Here is a 22,906-nt window from a genome sequence, read left to right on the forward strand (position 1 = left end):
GGAGCACCCCGAGCAAGCCAAGAGCTCCTTTAGTTTACTGTCCTTCTGCCATGAATATAGCAGGAACCAAGGGGCAATTCTGTAAGGCCCCGGAATGGAGGGAGGATGTGCTGTTTGTGGCCGCCAGCCACAGACCTTCTGCCTAGGGAGAAATGTGCTGGGGATGTCCTTTTAGCAGACGGTTTGGCTCTCTGGTACCTCACGTCTGAGGTGAGCCCGCCAAAGAAAAGGGCGCTTTTTGTGGTCAGAGCCCAGGGCTTGGACGAAACCCTCGGACAGAGGCAGTATGTGCCCGGCGGAGGCGTGGCCCACCAAGAAGGAGAAAAACCCCCCTGTCTGTGAGAAGCGTGGCTGCCAGGCCTCTCCACTCAAGGAACAGTGAGTGACTGTTGGAAAGCTTGGCCTGCCCCGACGTCCAGGTGTGCCTGGCCAGTCAGGTGTGTCATCGCATGAAAAGCACGAGGCCGTGTGTCCACCGGCCCCATCGCCACCCACCTCTGCCCACCCTTGCCAGAGCTTTCCAGATACCCTGGGAAGTTGACCCTCTGCTCTTACGCAGGCTGGGTGGGGTCAGGGCTTCCCTCCCCCACCACCCTCACTGTACCAGATCTTCACGTTCCATTTTCCACAGTGGGCAGCGTCCCAGCCAAGCTGTGAGCTCTCGGATCTGAAGAGCTCACTGCTTTTCAGGGCTTTTTTCCTGGCCCCTGGCCACACTTAGCTGCTAGGTTATTTGGGCAGGATTGTTCAAGGGTGTGAAACCAATGGGGCCAGAGTGGGAGGTTGGGGCTCAACCCAGTGGGGTGAGATTTCCCTGTGGGCTTCGGGTTGGGGGCACTGACACATCCCCAGCAGGGCCTCCTGGAAGAAACCCAGCCACTGAGATGCCAGTACTTTTCCATGGGTGGGTGGGGCGGGGAGGAGGAGGACTTTGAGCCCCAGTGACCTGGCCGCCCAGGGATTTTCCAGGCTTGCTTTGGGGAGGTTATCCCAACTAGGGACTAGGAATCAGGAAGCCTTCATTTTATTTTGTAAAATTGTAACCAAGCTTCGCACTTATGATAATAAAATGCTGGGTGGACGTACTGGAGGTCCTCATCAATGCCTTCCCAAAACCCTCAAGACCACGAGGGATAAAGGTGCCTTAGCAAGATGAGTTATCTGGTAAAGGCAACATCTCGTGATTTTTCCCTTTGCTTCAAAATGTACTGTCGTGTTACTGAGCTCGGTGGAAGGTGCTAGAACAAGGACTGCTCTCCAGGGCTCTCTGTGTTTCTCACCTTACCTCGAGGTCATGCCTGCAGTTTGTAAAAAGGAGTGTTCCCCAGCCTGTATCCTCATGGGTCTTGTGTTCTCCCAAGTCTAATTATTTTTTTAAAACATTTTCAGAATTTCCACTTTCTACAGTGTGGCTTTGGAGCTGGGGTCCACCCCAGTTCTGCCTGGGGTGCAGCCAGCACGCAGCTCCCTAGGTTCATTCATGCAGCTGACTGTATCTGTGTCAGGCATCTGCTTCATGTCATTTTCTTGGAGGGGCCTTTGCAGTTGCTGTGATGCTGTTCCCACCCCCATATCATTCTACTTTGCAGAAACTTCATGATTTATAACTGAATGTTTGTGTTTACTTGTTTTGACCTGTGTCCCTCTGGAATACACACCACACAGGCAGAAGCGAAGCCCTAGCTCCCAACATAGCATCGGTCACGCCATCGATGCCCCATCAGGATTTGAGTTAATACCTCCAGAGTGGGAGATGTGTGGCAAATTAAACCCCGACTGCTGTTGGGAAGTTCTGCATTTTGGATTCCTACATCCCTGCGACTCTGGTTTATACTTGGCTGCTTCTAGGGAAAGGAGGATGAAAGGGGATTGACATTTAACATTGAAACCTGATTATTTACCTCTCAGACTTACAGCATGCTCAGAGCTGTGGGATTATGGAGTATTTATTTATTTTTATTTTTCATTTGTAAAAAAGGTAGAGGCTGGGCGTGGTGGCTCACGCCTGTAATCCCAGCACTTTGAGAGGCTGAGGCGGGCAAATCACGAGGTCAGGAGTTCGAGACCAGCCAGTTTGAGACCAGCCTGGCCAATATGGTGAAACCCCATCTCTACTAAAAATACAAAAATTAGCCGGGTGTAGGTGGTATGCACCTCTAATCCCAGCTACTTGGGAGGCTGAGGCAGGAGAATAGCTTGAACCTAGGAGGCAGAGTTTGCAGTGAGCCAAGATCACACCACTGCACTCCAGCCTGGACAACAGAGCGAGACTCTGTCTCAAAAAATAAAAAAGAAATAAGGTAGAGACAGGGTCTTCCTATGTTGACCAGGCTGGTATTGAACTCCTGGCCTCAAGCAATCCTCCCACCTCTGCCTCCCAAATTGCTGAGATTACAGGTGTGAGCAAGCGTGCCTGGCCTTATTTATTTTTAAATTTTTATTGGTGTATTTATTTTAGATGGAGAAAAGAAATGCAAACAGGATCATGCGTTCTCACTATTGGTTGTTATTGTTATTGGCAGAGATGAATAATTAATTATGGCAGTATTTTTCTTAACCAATAAATTGCGGTCTTCTGCTTCTTGGCAGTGTCTAAAAGTAGTAGGTTCTGATTTGGTGTTAGTATAAGTCCCCAGTTCCTTCTGCTGTTGCCTGGGTGAGAGGTGGCCCCGGGCATCTCAGAGGCTACTCATTGTGTGACCGTGTCAAGTGAACACTTTCTGCAGGTGGGCTCAAAAGGCTCACGTGTTTTGTCGCTCATCACAGTATCGCTTTAAACTGAGAGCCTGGTTTTGGTTATGAATTCTCAAATGCCTAGAGGTTGGGAACTTTGGAGTCTTCTCTAAGTATCTTCTGGTTGAAGGGCCTAGTTGGTATGAATGTCTACACAAGAGGCCCAGGACATTTTTTGGGAGGACAGTATGAATCTTGCAGGCCCTGAGGTCTAGAGAATAATGGCTGGGCTGGGAGTTTTAGGCTTGGCTTTGCTTCCACCCCAAGGCTTTCCTTTACCCCAAAGTTGGGCACCCATATTTCACTGATCCTACGTAACCATAGACACACACACACACACACACACACACACACACACACACAAAACCCAAGGTACAAATATCCAACGTATACAATTTGTAAAGATGTAAATAAGGCAAGTGTCTATCTGAGGCTCCTAAACCATTTAGTGGTCAAAGTTACAGCCTTCAGTTCTCTCAACAATCTCTTGACCACGTGATGTGAAGTTTTGCCCATTATTTATTGGAAACGGCCTGGCAGAATTGGATTCCTCTACATCTTTCTACATACAAGATGCTGGAATAATCTCCATCCCTATACTAAATGGAGGATATTTTGGGAAGTGAGGTTTATTTCTTTTCTTTTCTTTTTTTTAATTTTTTTTGAGATGGAGTTTCGCTCTTTTTGCCCAAGCTGGAGTGCAATGGTGCGATATCGGTTCATTGCAACTTCTGCCTCCCAGGTTCAAGCGATTCTCCTGCCTCAGCCTCTTGAGTAGCTGGGATTATAGGTGCCCACCACCACGCCCAGCTAATTTTTTTGTATTTTTCATAGAGATGGGGTTTCACCATGTTGGCCAGGCTGGTCTTGAACTCCTGACCTCAGGTGATCCACCCACCTCGGCCTCCCAAAGTGCTGGGATTACAGGTGTGAACCACGGAGCCCGGCCGGAATGGGATTTCTTAAGGTGAAACTCTGAAATGTTTTACATTCATCTCACAACAGAAAAAGATACTTAGTTCTGGACCATGCCTTCTAGAGGCACCCATCTTAACAGAAACAGAAACATAGGCCTACAAGTTCTTGTAATACAAACCCAGCTAGAAACTTACAAGCCATGAGAGTTGGAGGCAGACGATGTGGGTCTCTGAACAGCCCGGTAGAAAGAGTTGAATGTATACTAAATGATACTGGAAACCAATAGTCCTAAGCTTGAACTGATGCCTATATTAATTTGAAATTCTACCTATTTTTTTTTTCTGAAACATTTAAGGCAGTTAGCATACCCAATGTCCACCTCCTCAGTTATAAACTTGAACCTTGACTTGTGTACGTTGGTAAAACTTTGCTTGCACGTGTCTTGGTTTCATGCATGATTCTACAGCCTGTATATGTGCACTGTGGAGTTGGGCTATGCTGAGTTTCTGCATTTGACTGTAAGCCCTTGGAGGCAAGGCATGTGTTTATTCTTTGCTCCTTTATACACATGCCATAGTGTGCAAAGTGATACTCCTCCTCAAGAGGCTGTTTAACCACATGTTTGGAGTTTCTGAGACTTTCGGGAGGAGGGTCAGACCTCTTTTGCTTTGCTCCCCACCTTCTTCCTCCCTGCCTTCCTCCCTGGTTAATCATGTCTGTTGGGCTAGAAGGTGTGCAGGGGTACTGACAGGTCCCATGTCGGAAGCCTGGAATGGGATGACTGAGGCTCCCATCGCTGTCTTTATCTCAGACCTTGGGTTTAAGTAACTTTCTGAAAACCACAGTCCCACCACAGCACAGAAGCCAGTGGGGTGACATGAGGAGCAGGCCTGGGTTCCCCCGGTTGGCTGGTTCCAAGAGGGGCCCGTCGTCCTGTGCTCTGGGGTGGCCTTGGGATTAGGAGAGCCCAGCTAAACAACCTTCCCATCAGGCTCCTGGTCACAGCATGAGGCTTTAACATGAGCCGAGCCTGGCAAAGAAGGTGTCATATTATGGGGCTTTAGGATTTCCGTTTAGTATTTCAGAACATCTGCATATTCTTACCTGGTAAATCATTTCTTTTCTGTTAGGATTTTCTGATAAACCCAAAGACGCCTTCAACCATTGCCCATACATGGCTTCCACAAGGAAAAGAATCATCCTTTTACCTCCTAGCTGGCTTTCCTTCTGCAGTCGAAGATCTTCAACCTCTCCCCATCCCTTGACCACCGCCCCCCAACTTGGTTCTTCTATACCTCCAGACACCCCAGAGAGACAGGAAGGAGGAGGAAGGATGGTTCAGATCTTGCCAATGGAGATGATAAAGCAGTGTAAATGCAGGCCTGAGGCCACGCGACCCCTGCACTCCTGGGAGCTCCTGTCACTTACTCGTCTGACTTTGAGCACAGCCAAGTACCTCCCTGTGGCCTCATTCACATACCACCTCTGCCAGGCTTTCTCATTTGCTGTCCTTGGTGATTAATTGATCACTTATTATCTGCCTGCCTGGTGGTGTGCATGCCTTAAAAAGCTATAAAAACCTCGGTGTCCAAGATGGCACAGCTAGAGAATACCAGAGTTGCCATTCATACTCAGATATACCCAACAGCTTTCTTTCCAAGTTAACCCTTTGGCAAATGACCCTGTGGCCATTTCCTTCCTCACCAGCTCAGACGCCCCCGCCCGGATAACCCAGGGAGGTGGGAGCCACCTTCTCCCCCAGCCTCAGTGTGCACATGGAGCGTATTCTATATATTAATGTATATATTATATATAATATACACAAACATATATAATCCATATCACAAAATATAAGTGTTAGTTGGTATCATCTTTCTTAGTAGATTTCCACTCTGGAAAGCCTGGAAGCTCCCTTCTCTTCTTTGCATTTTCGGTGCCTGGTCTAATCCCTGGCACATAGTAGGCATTCCATCAATACTGAAATATCTTATGGTGTGCTGGTGATTGTAGAGAGAGGTCTTTGCTCACTAGTTTCTTGTCTTTTGTTGTTATAAGGTTGCCTGAGGGCTTAGTGATTTTTTTTTCTTTAAGAAAACTCCTTCTTCCCTAAGGGCTGTGTGGTTGCTGCTGTCTGTTTCCATTAGGCTGCTTGGCTGCAGTGTTCTCCCGGTGGTGATGCGCTGGGGGGTGAGTGTGAGCCTCCATGCAAACCTCAGGCCTCCTCCGGCTGCCCATCTGTCATTAGCCATTTGCCGCCAGACACAGGGGGTGGGGGGACACCTGGAGAGGGACCATGGAGTGCTCCGTGTGGCCTTTCCAGGAGAATGCGTTTGGCTTTCCATAAAAGACTTCTTGCCATGGGCAGGCGTGTGTGTGTCCAGTAGAAAGCTGAAGATGGTCAGTCCTTAGAATAAGCAGTGGCTTTCAAACCGTGTGCTCTAGGACTGGCTGGGCCTTGGAGAGGTGTCAGTGGCGCCCTGGGGAAACAGGGCACCAGAGCAATGGGTGAGGTCCAGCCTGTCCTGCTCACGTCAGCCAGGGCACATCCAAGTCTGTTGTCAGTTGACTGTTGGGTTCCTGGATTAGAGTTTGTGAGGGACGAGGGAGGTTTTTAAACCCACACAAACACAGCATTTATTTTACTGCAGATACTGTTTGAAGTGCTGTATTAGTTCGTTTTCACGTTGCTGATAAAGACATACCAGAGCCTGGGAAGAAAAAGAGGTTCAATTGGACTTACAGTTCCACACAGCTGGGGAGGCCTCAGAATCATGGCGGGAGGCAAAAGGCACTTCTTACATGGTGGTGGCAAGAGAAAATGAGGAAGAGACAAAAGTGGAAACCCCCGATAAACCCATTAGATCACGTGAGACTTATTCACTATCATGAGACTGCACGGGAAAGACTGGCCCCCATGATTCAATTACCTCCCCCTGGGTCCCTCCCACAACACGTGGGAATTCTGGGAGATACAATTCAAATTGAGATTTGCATGGGGACACAGCCAAACCATATCAAGTGCATTACAAATATTAATTGATTTCACCCTCAGAACGGACTTATAGGTAGATACTATTATTATATCCGTTTTGACAGATGAGGAAACTGAGGCACAGAGAAATTAAGGCATTTGTCCAAGGATGATAAACAGTGGAGGCGGGATTCATACTCATAGAACTGGCTTGACTCTGAGCTCTGCTGCTTTGAGGAACTAGGCTGGAAAACCACCAAGGGTTTAGTCCACTCTGCCCCCGACTCCTGAGTTTGCTGAACCAGCACCACTGCCTTCGGTGTTGGTTCAGGAAGTCACCCTTGTCTGGTAGGGAGGGTGAGCCTCTGAAATAAGGGTTGGGAGTCATGCAGTGTGGCCTTGGTCCCTGGGGGCTGGGTGTTAAAACTCAAGAGAAGGGGGAGGAAGGGCTGGGGCATTGCCCTGCAGCCATTTCCCTCCTCACCAGCCCAGACACCAACCCAGGGTGGCGGGAGCCACATTCATCCCCAGCCTCACTGTACAGCTATTAAGTGGGGATTTGCCAATCAATAAATCAAGGCACCTGAAAAATGAACTGGGGAACCACACTGACTTTCCCCCCCTTCTTGATTAAAACAAACAACATTGTGAAATGTCAACCTGTCAGTCGTTTGGAAAGTTTGCGGCATGGAAAGGCGATTACCCAAATGACTTTTTAAAAGTATGAGAATTTGCCTGGCTGAACGTTTTTTAATTAATGCCGTGAGTTAACATTAATAACTATTCATAGCTCAGTGAGCTGGGCTTGAGGTGGGTTTAGGAAACATTTGGTATCACTGGCAGGGACAGATGTTGACCTGGCCGGTCGGCAGCTTTTACAAACCTAAGGACTTCAGGGTCCGGTTGCGCATGAGGACCGGGGAGGACAGAGCTGTTTGCGATAGGTGTGGGCTTTCATAGCATTGTGAGCATTTCACGTTAGCGTAAGTGTTGCTGCTGTGCAGGTGGTCTCTGGGGCTTACAATCTTCCCCAGTGTTCTTCCCCACCCCTCCCACCATTCTGGTGAACAAGCTTCTTGGGATTCTTTGAAAAAAAAAAAAAAGTTGCTTGGGGTCACACCATTTAAACTTACCTCCCTAATTTTCTGTGATCTCATTTTTCCTTAAAATATCATTGGAAAAGTGTTTTTGAGTGGAGCATTTTATTTTCCATTTAAACATGGTGAAACCGAGACATAGGGGCTAAGGCTTGGCATGAGGTTGGTGGACCTGGGCCTAGGACACCTTCTGTGGTTCTGCCTTCACAGGCTGGGAGCAGCATTCAACCACAGTGACATCATGATCTCTGCCAGGGGATGCTCGGCCTCTGTGGCCTCTGCTTTGCTGATGGGTACGGACACCGTATTCAATGGGTATCCCTAGGGGCAAAGAAGTGATTTTTAAAGGAGGAAACCCCCGATGGGCTCATAAACTTTTGTTGTTTTTTTTTTTTTTTTTTAAGCACAGTGGATTGGGCTCCATCTTTAATTTCAAGTTAGTGACTACTCTGCTCTAGGAAGACCCGGGAGGGAGCTGAAACTTGGACAGTCATTAGCAGCTCCAGATGGAGGTGGATTGGGAAAGACTGGAGGGATGGACAAGCCACCAAGAGCAGAAAGTCCAGCCCTTCTAGTTTAGCAGTCTCCAGAGAGCTCTGCCGTTGCAGAGGTTGTCTGTACAGGGTGGTGGAGGACCACAGACCACAGAGCGAGGGGCATAGCATGCTCTCAGTTAACCAGGGCTACTCATACGAATGAGTTGTGCACTGTGCTAGGCTCTAGGAATTCAAACACATGAGGCCTATTACCCACCCTAAAGGAATTTAAGGTCTTTTTGGAGCAAGAGGATGGATAGCCTTTTTCCCATTATCTTATTATTATTATTATTTTGGAGACAGAGTCTTGCTCTGTCGTCCAGGCTGGAGTGCAGTGGTGCGATCTCAACTCACTGCAACCTCCGCCCCCAGGGTTCAAGTGATTCTTGTGCTTCAGCCTTGGGAGTAGCTGGGACTACAGGTGCACACGCCACCACACCTGGCTAATTTTTTAGTAGTTTAGTAGAGACGGGGTTTCACCATGTTGCCCAGGCTGGTCTCGAACTCTTGAGCTCAGGCAATCTACCCACCTCGTCCTCCCAAAGTGCTGGGATTACAGGCATGAGCCACCACGCCTGGTCCCCCATTATCTTATGCTTACTGCTAAGCGTGGGACATAGGCAGTGAACCCTAAGGCTCAAGAATGAGCCTTCACCAAGGGCCAGAAAATCAGGAGGCTTTCTGTGGGTGGTGGGACTTGGGGTGGGCTTCAAGGGAACGTATTGCAGAGAGGCAAAGCGGGGAAGGTGTTACAGGTGGTGGGGAGCAGTGAGCTTTAGTGTGTGTGGGGGTGTAGATATGAGATAAGATGACTATAGGGACATCTTACAAACAAGGCTGGAGAGGGAAGAGAAGAGGTCAGAGTACAGATGGCCTCTCATTTCAGGCAGAGAGGTTGGGTCTGTACGTGGAAGGCAGTAGGGAGCCCTTGACAACTACTGAGCAGACATTGGCAGAACTAATTGGTGTTTTAGAATGAGCAGCTGGGAAAACTCCGTAGAAGGGACCAGAAGAGGCAAGTCTGAAATCAAGGAGCCACATGGGGAGTTGCTTTAACAGTAGAAGGTCACTCACAGCTTTACCCCTGTGCAAAGAGAACCTTGGTGCAAAGGTTGACACAGCCACTTACCAGCCATAGGACCTTGAGCCAGTTTTAAATCTTCCTGTACCTCCTTGCCGTATCTTTCACCTAGGGATGCTCATGTTCATTCATTCGTTCAACCCTAAAAGGGCCCGTTTCAGGTGCTGATTATAAAATGGAGAATAAAACAGACAAGCTGTCTGCACTCAAGGATCTTAACAATCTTGTGGGCAGAGACACAAACCAAAATGAAATAAACAAATATGATTTCAGATTAGGCTCTGAAGTGCGGTCTGAGTGGAGACTTTGAAAGTTAAGCAAAATGTTTCAGGTTAAGGAAACAGCAAGTGCAAAGACCCTGAGGTATCAAAGATCTTGGAGATTTCCAGCATGGAAATAGAGATAGTGAATGGAAGAGCAGTGTACAGGGCAAGAAATGATGCAAGATGAGGGAGGATTGTCAAGGAAATTAAGTAAAGGAACATATGTAAAGAGATGAGGCCAGGTGCGGTGGCTTACACCTGTATTCCTAGCCCTGTGGGAGGCTTAGGTGGGAGGATGGCTCAAGCCAAGAGTTTAAGACCAGCCTGGGAAAAATAGGGAGACGCCATCTCTACAAAATGTTTAAAAATTAGCTGAGCCTGGTGGTGCAGGTCTGTAGTCCCAGCTACTTGGGAGGCTGAGGCATAAGGGTTGCTTGAGCCTACAAGGTTGAGGCTGCAGTGAGCCATGTCAGGCCACTGTACTCCAGCCTGGGTGGCAGAGCAAGACTCTGTCTCAAAAATAAAAATGAAAGAAAGAGACAGAAGGAGTTGGGGGGTGGGGGCGGCGGAGAAGGAAGCAAGCAAGAAAGGAAGGAAGGAAGGAAAGAATGAAAGAAGAGACATAATAGACAAATACATGACATTATTATTATGGGAATATCCTAGACCTGAGATTAGCCATTCTCATGGTCATAGGAATATAAGAGAAGTTGGATCATGAACAGCATTAGCAGAGGTGCTTGGATCCAGTGATGAGCTTTATGGGAGGGGAGGGCATCCCATCTGGGTGACCAAGAGAGTGAGGTTCAGTTACCTGAAATGGGGAGGTATTGAGAGGAGCCTGGTTCAGGATATATGGGGATTTGTTTGGGTGTAGTGAATTTGAGATCCTGGCTGGAATCAGTCATCAGCCTGCCCTGTAGGCATTTGGCAAAATGGGGCTTTAGGAAAAAGGTCCGAAACAGGGGTTTGGGACATCTTCAAGGAAGAGGGCAAGCAACAGGAATTAGGATGGGCTGAGGACTGTGCCTTGGGTTCCCCTTTGTGCTGGACCTGGGAGGAAGAAGGGGAGCCAAGAAAGTAGGGGGGAGCTTCAGAGCTCTGGGCACTTGAGCGAGGCCCCCTTGTCACCTGCATTCCCACCTTCTTGGGAGGCCTGAAGAGTTGGCAGAAGGACTCTGAGGATCAAGTCTACTCTTGCTTTCCTGGGCTCATGTGGGGCCGCAGACCCCGTATTTCTGGCATGGCCTCTGCAGGCTGTCGTGGAGCTCGCCCTCTGCTCCCAGCCTGGGCTTGTGTAACAGGCGTGGGGAAGTGCAAGGAGCTGTAGGTCCTGAACCGAAAGGCGGGTGTTGTGAGAACCGTCTGTCTATAATGACACAGGTATTTGGGAAATGCCACAGAGCAGGTCTGTTCAACCCTGTGGCCTGCAGCCTGTCAGCTGGGTTAGGATTCTCAGTCAGGTTCACATTCAAGCCAGTATTGACTGTATCATTCAGTGGAAAGAGCTGTCCTCCCATCCCTGTAATTGACACCAGAACTTGCCATCTGGGTGTGTCTGGCTCTTGTCTCACTTTGGGTCATGTCAGTGATCCCAAGAGTACCCTATTGGGGGTACTTTTTATCCTTGATTTCTAAGCCATTTCTGATTTAGCAAACAAGTCTGTAGCTTCTATTTTTACTGGTTTTTTTTAAGTACACTTAATAGTTTTATTTCTAGTTCAAAACAATGAATGTCCATCTTATTTTATTATCTTTTAAATACCATGACACTTTTGTCTTCACCAAACAATGCCTGTTTATTTTAGACATGTAAAAATAGGAAAACAAATAAGTCTTAAACTGACTACCCAGAGATAACTAATGTTAACCTTTTGCTTCCTTCTTCCAAGTTTGTTTTTATAACCCATGCAATTCTATAATTTTTTTTTACAGTATTAGCAATAGCTAACATTTATGGATTACTTGCTATGGTGCAGGAAATATGCAAAGCAGGTGAATACACAGTTTAATTTAGAATTAATTATATATATAGAAATAAGCAATATAGAAAAAAGCATAGTCCTGTTTTACATCCTCAAATAAAAATAACAATTATGGTTGTAGAGGGTTTACAAGGGGCAAGAAGCAGTCACTACACCTATCCCCAGTTTTCAGTTGAGAAAATGGACACCCAGAAGGTGTCTAGACTAAGCTGGGCGTGGTGGCTCACGCCTGTAATCCCAGCACTTTGGGAGGCCGAGGCGGATGGATCACCTGAGGTCAGGAGTTCGAGACCAGCTTGGCCAACATGGCGAAACCCCGTCTCTACTAAAAATACAAAAAATTAGCTGGGCGTGGTGGTGGACACCTGTAATCCCGGCTACTCCAAAGGCTGAGGCAGGAGAATCACTTGAACCTGGGAGGCGGAGGTTGCAGTGAGCTGAGGTTGCGCCATTGAACTCCAGTGTGGGCAACAAGAACAAAACTCTGTCTCAAAAAAAAAAAAAAAATGTCTAGACTAAGATTTTAGTTTGCAACTCTCTGCCTCTGGAACCCATGCATGTATGACATGATTTTGATCATTTAATAATATGCTGAGATTGTGTTTTCCTTGTGTCTACAGCATTTTTACTGACTCCTTGGCATTCTTTTGCTCCTCATCCATGGCCTCTATTCACACCTAGAATGGATGGCTGTTCAGAATGAAGCTGGCATCACTGTGTTCACCATTCAGGAAGAGGGATATTTTTCTTTGCTATCCCTCAGCTCCTTATGAGACTCCTCAATGTAGCCTGCACGGAGTGGGTGTTTATCTCCTTCCAAAAAGTGCATGCTTGTCTCACCCAATTTGGAACTGGAGTTTGCGATTTGGCTAGAACTCTACAAAGATTGCACTCCAGCTGATGATAAGTTTGCACGTTCTAGTCTCTCTCTCCACCACCTCTCACTGGGTCACCTAGAATCCCTCTGGGCGAGGCACAAGAAAACAACATTTTCATTGCTTTAAGTCAGAGGCAGTTGTTTAGAACTGGTTTGTTTTTCCATAAAGTCATTGTCCTTGGAAAAAAAATTATATATATATATATATATAAAATTTTATATATATAAATATAAATATAATATATATATATATGCACACAACGTGAGCACACAAACATACACACCTCTGCCCATGTATATATGTTTTTTTAGGTGAGGTTCCCACATATGATAAACCTTAACCCAAAGTGGAGGAGTTTGGTGCCCACGCCAGAGCAAAATACTGTAACCCTCCACTGGTAAGCCTAGAAAAGCACAGTTTCTCTTTCACCCAGGTCAGTCTCAGAGAGAGGCACTTTTTAAGAATTTTGTGAGCAGATCACATGGGTATTAGATGCAGGGAAGCTTGCCTCATTTATCTGACAGACTCACATTTTCTGTAGGCTAAAAGTGTGAATGCTAACCCCCTATATTGACTGGAGTCTTGTCTTTCAAGCTCTGGGTGTGTGGTCATTGCAGGGCTGACTTGGGAGTTTGGGTAGGGAATGATCTTCTGCAGGGGAAACCCCCAGGAAGATAGAAAAGGAGAGGAGAAAACTTGCCGGCCTGCCATCAGGTTTGTTTTTGTTAGATGAAAGATAATCCTTGCTTGGTGTCAACTTGTCTTTGTGTTGCGGTAACAATTCTTTGGTGATCTAGCTCTTTAATGAGCATAGGAGATGAGTACCGACTCCTGTTAATCACTATCTCCTCTGGAAAGACTCCTTGGAAAGGGAGAGCAAATGAAAGAGAGAAAGAAAGAAAAAGGTGTTTGGAGAAATGTGTATATGTGAGTGTTCTCCAAATAAACATTTCAGAGCCGGGCCAGAATAATTAGGAGGTACGTTGCCATCTGGAAATGTTCATTCTTTTGTTTACCTTGTATTGAGTTTGTTCCAACTAGTGAATCCCTTGATATGGGATGCCTGACCTTCTCTTCCTTATGAAAAAAATCACACGTATCTCCTAGTTGGTGCTTTCTTTGATTTTAGCTGAGCTGGGTTAGGTAGTGCGTGGGAAAGATCACCGGGCAGCTTGCTTATCGAAAAGCCAAGCCTGGATACGGTGGGGAGGGGCGGGCAGGAGAGAAGGCCTTCTACCCTCCTGCAGCAGGAAAATAAAGGAGATAAATAAACCCTAATCCTGACCTGGGGGCAAATCCCAATAAAGATCCAGGTTAATTTTTCCTGCTGATCCAACCCTGGAATTCATTGTGAGAATTAGACATTCTGCGGCACTAATTTGCCAGATCAGATTGTGTAATTATCTTTTATAGGCCTGGGTGTGATGTATCCTCCGTGTTTATGCTGCAGGGGGCTGAGTGTGTGTGTTTGGACTTCAGAGTTGCTGCTCCGTCCTGCCAGACTGCACTTCTCACACACAGGCGGGGGTGGCAGCTTTTGGAGCTTCTGCCTGGCCAGAAACAGGCCCAGGGTGCCGGGGCCTCGGATGAACTTGCCCGGAGTGGGTCAGAAAACTTTCAATAGAGCCCAGAGTAAAAAGGATGTACCTATGGGAGGCAGGTGGGGATGGGTCCCCTGGCTCAAGTGGGGGTCTCCCAGAAAGAGCTTTCAACAAGGGGTTTCAGTAAAGGCTGACAAATTTGGAGACTGGAAAAAAAGTAGGTAAACTCAGAACCAAATGGTGATGTTCATGATCTTTGGCACTTTTGTCTTCCTAGGCCCCTTCCTCCATAAAAATAAAACATTAAAAATTGTATTTTACGGCCGGGCGCAGTGGCTCATGCCTGTAATCCCAGCACTTTGAGAGGCCAAGTCAGGTGGATCACATGAGATCAGGAGTTTGAGACCAGCCTGGTCAACATGGTGAAACCCCATCTTTACTAAAAATACAAAACTTAACCAGGTGTGGTGGCTTGTGCCAGCTGCTTGGGTGGCTGAGGCAGGAGAATCGCTTGAACCTGGAAGGTGGAGGTTGCAGTGAGCTGAGATCGCGCCATTGCACTCCAGCCTGGGGGACAGAGTGAGACTCCATCTCAAAAAAAAAAAAAATTGTATTTTACAATTACAGTGATACAAGGATGAATAGAATCCAGGCTGGATTCATTGTTTATCTAGGCATTCATATTACCGTCATTTTATTCATTCTTGTTTTCAGAGGAATTAGAACATTTTCTTGGGCCCCCTAAAAGTACTGGGGGCCCAGTGGATGTGTTGGCCTTGGGTAGGTTTCTAGAAGTTGGACCCAGTGGTTTGGCTTCTTGACTACTTGGCATGTTTTGTTGAAATCACTCCGCTTTGATTTTGGACCCACCAAGAATGTCCAAGAATTCCCCCAACCTGCAACTCTTATTCTGGCCAAAGAGGGGGCTCTAGCCTCATAAAGTGTTGACATCCCATTTCCCGTTCCAGGTATTTTTCCCTCTCCACCCTGGTCTTCTCCTGTAGCATGTGGCCGCCTTTTCCAGCACGGCCTCCTGCCTTCCTGGTGCACTTTTTGGAGAACGTGGCGAGTTTGTGGGACTGGACGTATTCCAGCCTAATGTCTCCTTGTGGCCTCACCTGCTGGGCCTTTTATTTCTTGTTTCCTCAGTCTAAGGTGTCCTGGAGGAGAGGGCTCTTCCGTCTTGGTTGGAGGTGTCTTGTTGCTGGTGTTGAGCTGGGAACCACTAGGTGGTGTATGGCTCCAGGCATCGCCGGGAATGTCTGGAAGGAACCGGGAGGGGTGGGGCTGGGGGTGCAGAAGGCAGGGAGGGACCCTTGGGGGCAGGTTGTGGGTAGCCAGTTGCAGTCTGTGGCCTCCCTCAGAGGTTTGGAGTCGGGTGTGGCGTGCTGCTGTTGGCCTCTTTCCGAGGGAGTGCCATCCACTCCCTGTCCCACCGCTGTCCGTGGTGAGGACAGTAAGGGCAGTGCTACGTGGTGGGGAGGTGTGTGTGAAGCCACGGAAGGGCTTCACAGGGCAGATGCCAAGGCCAGTGGTCCCCGGACGGAGTCAGGCTCCCTGGGCGGCCCTGTGTCTTGGTGGCCCTGATCATCCTGCCAATGCAAAAAGCCAGCAGGCAAGAGACCCCTACTCCCTTTAAGGACCAGAGCAGAAACAAACCATTGTGTTGGATGCAGTGATCCAGGTGCACTTCAGGGTACAAGCTGGACTGCTTAGAACAGGATTACAGGAAAGGGGAAAGGGGGCAGCTGTCTCTTGGGACATGAGTAATGTCTCTTACCCAGTTGGCACTCGAGAAGTCAACTGGGCATGTCTCTGGGGCCTCCTGGAAAAGTGTTTTCCACCCCAGAGGAGAAAGCTGTGGCTGGAGGTAGGGATGTGGTCAGCTTGCCTGAGGTTCCTCGGGGGCATAGGAGGGCAAGAGGGGATACCTCTAAGTCCCTGCAACTCAGAGTGTTCTGAGGACCCCCAGTGCTGGGTTCATCCAAGAACATTTTAGAAAGGCAGAATCTCAGGCTGCCACCCCAGACCCCCCGAATGCAAATTTCAGCAAGACGGCCAGATGATCCTCAGAGTCTGCTACTTATTAAACTTACCTGGGGAACGTAAAAAAAAAAAAAAAAATTCCTAGTGCCCAGGCCTCACCTGTAGCAATCAGAACCTCTGGGGGTGGGGCTCAGGCTTCAGAATGATTTTCCAGCTGCCCAGGGGAGGGGGCAGGGATTTCCATGAGTAGCCAGGTCTGAGAGCCTCCACTGTAAGCCTCTGCCTCCCCTCTTTGACCTACTCCCCACTGTAGGATTTCAAAAAGATCCCTCTCCAGTGTCCCACTGCTCTCTCTCCCCAATCTCTGCCATTATTAAATTGGCAGAATTGAGGCTTCACGGGGACAGGGTGAAGAGTTAAGACTGAGTCAGGATAAAATGCACATCCCCCATGGAGGGGTAACACTGAAGCTACGTCCATTCAGCTGGGCTTTAGCTTGAAGGAGTTTATTGGATGCTTCCCACCTAGTAACAAACTGAAAATGGGTTGCGCATGGGGGTGGCTCTGTATAAAGTAGAAACAGGAACCCGTTCCAGATGCGGGGGTTGGAGTTGGTGGGTCTTGTGGAGTTTTGCTTGCTCTGTTGTGGCGAGTTTTCTAGCATTTGCAGGTTAGGTCCAGCATCGGCCAGTTAGGTCCCAAGTGTTGCATGATTCATTGGGACTAAAACTGTCAACCTCCTTTGCCCTGAAGTCAAGAGCCTGTGCATTGGAGGTTGGTCCTGGGTTAAGTTCATGGGTGTGGTAGTGGGAGGCAGGCCCAGCAAACATGTATTGCTGCTGTGGGCTGTGGGGGTGCTGGAGCCCAAGGGGACCTCCCATCTGATCTGGTGGTAGGTGCTGGTTGATGGAGTTGGCCACAGGGTACCAGCCCAATCCTGTCCTCAGTAACTCAGAAACCACCGGAGTGATCATGTATAATGTACACCCAGCAAAAGAACAAACACCAGCCAGAGACAATCCTTTCTCTTGTGTGTGAAGGTTACAAGTTTTCTGTTTCAAATCTGATGGTATTCTTTTTCCCCTTTTTCTTTCTTCTCTCTGTTTTCATTTGCCAACCTAAGGGTCTAGAGTGATTTCTTTGAGCCTAATGATGGGGAAAGTTAGAATGGGGCTATTATCTTTAAACACCTTTTGAAATACTACTCTTCCTGGTGTCTGAATTAGATTGAACAGAGGTTGGGTTTAAAGATTAAATATCTATTTTAGCAACAGCAAGTATGCTGATATCTGTGTACGTTTGTTCAGGAATTATATGGGTGGAATGAAAGAGAAACCCACAACAGAAATGTGTAATTAATAATAGTATAGCTGATATTTACTGAGTGCTTAATAGGGACCAGACATGGCACTAGATGCTCCTCATATGTCATCCCATTCAGTGAATTCAGACATATCATAAATTAGAACATATAAACATTCAGAAATAGGATCATAGGAGTAAAAGACCCAATAAAAACAGAACAACTTGGCACTGTGGCATTAGGTTGTTTTGTAGTAAATGTCCATTGTAAACTTAAGTATTTTTATAACTTGAAAAAAATTACTATCCAGTGTAAATATCCATTTACATCTTAGTTTACTCTAGGTCAAGTTTGTGATCATAATAAACTGTATTTCTTTGAAAATATTCTTCAGTCTGCTGTATCCATAATTGGGAAAGGACATGAATTACTCCCCTTTTTCTGAGGAATGTAGTTTTAGTCTATATGGAAGAATAAACAGCTATTAAACTCCTATGTGCTTGTGGGGAGCTGTCTGGCACTGAGGAACCACTCCGTCCACATTTAAGCTTCAGGATGAGTTTCATTATCTTGCTTCCTGGTGTAACTCTTCCCTTATTTTTCTAGGTGGAATCAGAGGTTTCTGGCTGACTCGGTGGGTGCTTTGAACCAGGAAAGGACAAGAAAGAGGTGAGTTGCACTTGGCAGTTATAGTACAGCTGCCTCCCTGTGGCTCTTCTTGCTTTGAGGTTTGCTCCTTCTTCAGTGCAACCCTTTGCCCAGACATCCCTAATGCCCCCAGCTCAGAGCAGCAGTTGGCAGGCAGGAGCTTTGCATTTAGCCATCGGAGAGCCCCAGAGACAGGGGTTAATAAAGTACAAATAGTCATCACAATTAATTCAGGCCAGGCTGTGTGCTCCTGGCTTTTAGTTGAATCAACTCATTTTCACCTCTCACAACTCTAGCAGTCAGGTCCCATTATGCCCAACCTACAGGTGGGGAGACTGAAGTTCAGTAACTCGCCCAAGGTCACACAGTTAACTAGTGAGGGAGCCAGGCCTAGACTGTTGCTGGGATCTATTGCTGTTTGAGTGACCATGAATTTTCCCAGCTCCCCGGGGCACCATGCAACAGCTCCTGCTACCTGCCCTGAACACGCCGAGTCCGCTGCAGGGCACAGAGGTCTCGCAGTTTGCAGGGAGAACATGAAGCAGGTGACTCAAAGCCTGCGGGTCCAGGAGATAAACAGGTGGATTGCACCTGCTGGCCTTCAGGAGCACAGAGACTGTCCATGAGGTTAAATGGGATATCAGGGCTTTCTGGCATGCTGCCGACTGAAGTCTGCTCCCAATAAAACAGGATGTGGAACAAGGGGCCGCTCTCCTACTGCAAGGGCTGGGTTTGCCCAGGGCTGTCTAGATTCCACCATCCACAGCAGTTACAGCACTGGGTGTAAGTCTCAGTAGTAAGTACTAAGCAGCAGATCATCTCTACTAGTATGAAGCCTGGGAGAGGGTTGTCCCCGCTGCCTGCAGAGCCACCAGGGGTCATACTGGCAGATTGCAGACCCAGCAGCAAAAAAAAAAAAAAAAAAAAGAAAAGAAAAGAAATGAAAGGGAGAGGGGAAAATGGGTAGGAGGAGAGAGGGAGAGAGAGCAAATGCCCCTTCTTCCTGTTCTGATGGTGTTAGGGCATGAGGGGTACAGAGTGCAGGGAACACCCAACGGGGACATTATCATGCCATGGAGCAGCTAATACTGCTTGAGTTGCTGTACAATGCAAACACATTTTTGGAACTAGACAGATTATGTTGCAAATTTGTCACTATCAGGCTAGCGTAGTGGTAGAGTGTGGACCCAGATGCCCTGGGATCAAATTCCATTTCCACTGTGTCTTTGCTTTGTGACCTGGGGCTGGTGACCTCCACTTTTCTGGACTATGCTTTCCACATTTATAAAATGGAGATCATAAAAATAATCTCTTCCATGTTTTGAAGTGAAATGAAAGAATATACAGTTAAGTGCCTGGGATGTATTATGCATTTACAATGAATGTCAGTGGTTTTCTTCTGTGTTTTACAATATCCCTAGCTCTGGATATGATCTTGGGTAAATTACAAAGCCTCAATTTCCTCATCTATAAGATGCTGATGCTAATACCCTGTCCTCAGGGGAGACTGCGAATTGAATGAAATAACCAAATCCAAAGTCTAGGTCACAGTAGATGCCTATTAGTTCCCTTCCTTATTTATCTGTATCATATTCCACATGGCTCAAGTAGAAGGAAGGTGGACATTGATTTTAACTCCCCCACTCACTAGAATACTAAGTCCTGACAATGACTCCACAGCAATTTTCCATTTGATCCTTTCCCTCCCTTCTCCGAGTCACCCCTCTCATGTTGGCTTTTGTAGAACAAGCTGGGATAACCACAAGGGGCCCCAGCCTTTGGACTCCAAGTCTTTCCTCCCCACAGTAATCCTATCGGTATCTTCCCTAAGCCTCTTTCTGAAATCCAGCATTGGACATGGCATTTTCTTATTTGAAAAAACCCATCATGGCTCTCTGTTTATTGTCCCAGCAACCAAATCTCATTGGACACTCCACCTCACTTCCCATCACTTCCCACTCACATTTGGGTCCTTTCAGCCCAGCTCACCTGGTCTGTATCTGACCCCAAGACTGGACTTGACTGTACCCTGCCACTGTGCTCAGCACACCCCCTCCCTGTGTCACCATCTGTGTACCTCACCTGCTTAAAACCCCACAGCCGTGGCACCATGGGGCTGGCAGCTCCTTTACCTGCCCACCATCTCACTTTCAGAACTTCATCTGCAGTGCTGCCTCTGCCTTCCAGCTAGTGCCTTGAGAGTGGGATGAGGGTGGGAGGGGATCTCTTTCATCCCCCGCCATCCTTTCTTCACTGCTCATCCTGGGATCCAAGGAGCACACAGTAGGTGCCCAGATGACTACATGCACTCACCGGTGGGAGCATGGGCCTGGAAAGAGAGTCTATGGTTGAAGTTACTCTTCAGCTACTGTTTGGGTTTGGATGTGTATTGGGGTGGGGGTTAGTTAATGAGTGATGCCAAGGGGATTTCCAGGCAAACTTTGGGCACTGCCTTTCTGGAAGCAGCACCTTCTGCCTTTGCCAGCCCTCTCCCCCACTCCCCAGGGAACCCCACCCTGAAGACCAGCTCATTCCATGAGATGCATAGCCCCCTCCCCATGAGTGGCAGTAATTCCACCCTTCACTTGTTCATCCATCAGTTCATTCATTCATTCACTCACCTAATAGATATTTACGGGACTGCTGGCACTGCTCTAGGCAGAGAACAGACACTGAACAAAACAGGCTCTGTCCTGCTGGCATGGAGCTTGGCTTCTAATGGGGTATATTATTAGTCCATTTTCATGCTGCTGATACAGACATACCTGAGACCTATGTCTGCTGATACAGACATACCTCCTCCGCGTGGCTGGGGAGGCCTCACAATCATGGCGGAAGGTGAAAGGCATGTCTTATGTGGGGGCAGGCAATAGAGAATGAGAACCAAGCAAAAGGGATTTCCCCTTATAAAACCTTCAGATCTCGTGAGGCTTATTCACTACCATGAGAACAGGATGGGGGAAACTGTCCCCGTGATTCAATTAACTCCCACCAGGTCTCTCCCACAACACTGGGAATTATAGGAGCTACAATTCAAGATGAGATTTGGGTAGGGACAGAGCCAAACCACATCATGGGGCCAGGAAAGATGAGAAGCATTGGGTCAGCCATCATTCCTCTTTTGTCTTTCCTGTCCTGCATCCACACTGGCTGTCAAGGTGGGGCAGGCTAAACAGTAAAAAATAGTTAGTATGTAAATTATCTAGTATGTAAGGATTTGATAGTGTTATGGAAAAAAAAAACACAGAGGCAGGAAAGGCAGCTCCAGTGTGCAGTGCAGGGAGAGAGGTGGAGGGCAGGTTGTAGGGCTGAATGGAGAAGGTGACATTTGAGCACAGACTTGTAGGAGGATGTTTTGGGGAAGAGCCTTTGGGACAGAGGGAGCAGGTACATTGGGGCCCAAAGCAGGCGGGAGTATATGGTGTGCTTGAGAATCAAGCTCAGTAAGTGCTGAGCGCCGAGAGGGGCGGTGACCGTCAGACCAGGTCAGGCCCAGAGGCCTTGGGCCTTCCCTCTGAGGGACCTGGGAGCCAGGCAGGGTTTTGAGTAAAGCATGCTGTGATCCGACTCATTGTGAAAAAGGCCTCTTTACAGGGAAGCTGAGAGCAACAGGGTGGCCAGTGGGAGGAGGGGATGGCAGGGGAAGGGTCCAAGCAGGAGGGGTATCGAAAGTGCCTGTTTGTGTCCCAGGCACACAGTGGCACACATACGTTACCATAGAATGACGCTGATGGTGGTGATAAGGTCAAACACCACGGTGCCACGTCTCAGGGACTGATTCTCAACAACCGTGACTCCCAGATTCAGGATAGCCTCTTGCATTGGGGTCGTGGCTTCATATGAGGGTCACTCTCCTCACCCTGCTGCCTGCAGAGCCACCAGGGGTCACACTGGCAGATTGCAGCCCCAGCAGCAAAAAAAAAAAAAAAAAAAAAAGAAAGGGAGTGGGGAAGATGGGTAGGAAGAGAGAGACAGCAAATGCCCCCTTCCTCCTGTTCTGATGAAGTTAGGGCATGAGGGGTAGAGTGCAGGGAACACCCAACGGGGACATTATCATGCCATGGAGCAGCTAATACTGCTTGAGATCATTCTTCGTGGTCTCCCTGATGCTCTTTGAGGGGTCCCCTTGTTGTCTTGCAGCCCCTTAGCACCCTCCCGTCTTCCTCCTCCCTCCAAGAAAGGACAACTTGACAACAGCAGGAATGAATGGGTCGGCCGTCTTTCCTCTTGTCTTTCTCGTCCTGCAGCCACAATGATCCTCCAGGCAGGACAGGCTGAGGGTGCTTCAGAGCTCGCAGAACCAGCGTGTCTTTCTAAGAATGCTTCCGGGACGGCCCCGTCTTGGTGGTGATTAGCAACCATCATGTGATTGCACGTAACCTGAAAACAGAACCTATAATGGAAATGAATCCCTGGTGCCCTTCGTTGGGGGACCTTGCTGTTCATGCACACGGTGGAGAGCTAGCTGGGGGCCACGCCAGAACCCCCTTCTACCTGATGAAGCCTTAGAATTGTGGACATATTGCAGTCTGCTGGAAGCGCTTAGAGCAGGAAAGGGCAATGGGAGTGGTGGGGTCTTTACCTGTGTGTTTCTCCCAAGGTTGAGTGTGTTTCTGAGTGATCCCGCCAGGCTCCTGGGCAACATGGACACTTTCCTCCCCCATGCCTTGCATTCTTCTGCTCCCAGACCAATGGCCCAGGGAGATGGAGCAAGATGGTAGCCTCATGGCCGAGTCCCTGGAGCCAAAGTTTTAAACAGTGATATTACAATGTTACTGCCTTGTGTGGATTTCACACACTTCCTTTTAAAGAACTGTCACATTCCCTACCGTATAGCTCCAAAAGCTTCTGTGGTGAGATCATTAGGAGGAAGGACTGTTTTTAAAGGTGAAAACTCTGACACTCCAGGAGGACACGCTGTCTCCCCAGGTCCATCCATCGTGTGTGTGTGTGTGTGTGGCGGGTA

At 47.9% G+C, this 22,906-nt stretch overlaps 1 long non-coding RNA gene across 1 annotated transcript in view; it reads left to right on the forward strand.

Annotated features, from left to right (window-relative positions):
* The window catches only part of LOC101137088 (uncharacterized), a 189,229-nt gene that overhangs the window by 145,910 nt on the left and 20,413 nt on the right, over positions 1–22,906 (forward strand). The window contains exon 2 of the long non-coding RNA XR_010133721.1: positions 17,899–17,961. This is a non-coding gene — a long non-coding RNA (uncharacterized lncRNA). The remainder of the gene's footprint in view (positions 1–17,898; positions 17,962–22,906) is intronic.

This window comes from Gorilla gorilla, chromosome 4 (genome assembly GCF_029281585.2).
Source record: "Gorilla gorilla gorilla isolate KB3781 chromosome 4, NHGRI_mGorGor1-v2.1_pri, whole genome shotgun sequence".
NCBI lineage: Eukaryota > Metazoa > Chordata > Mammalia > Primates > Hominidae > Gorilla > Gorilla gorilla.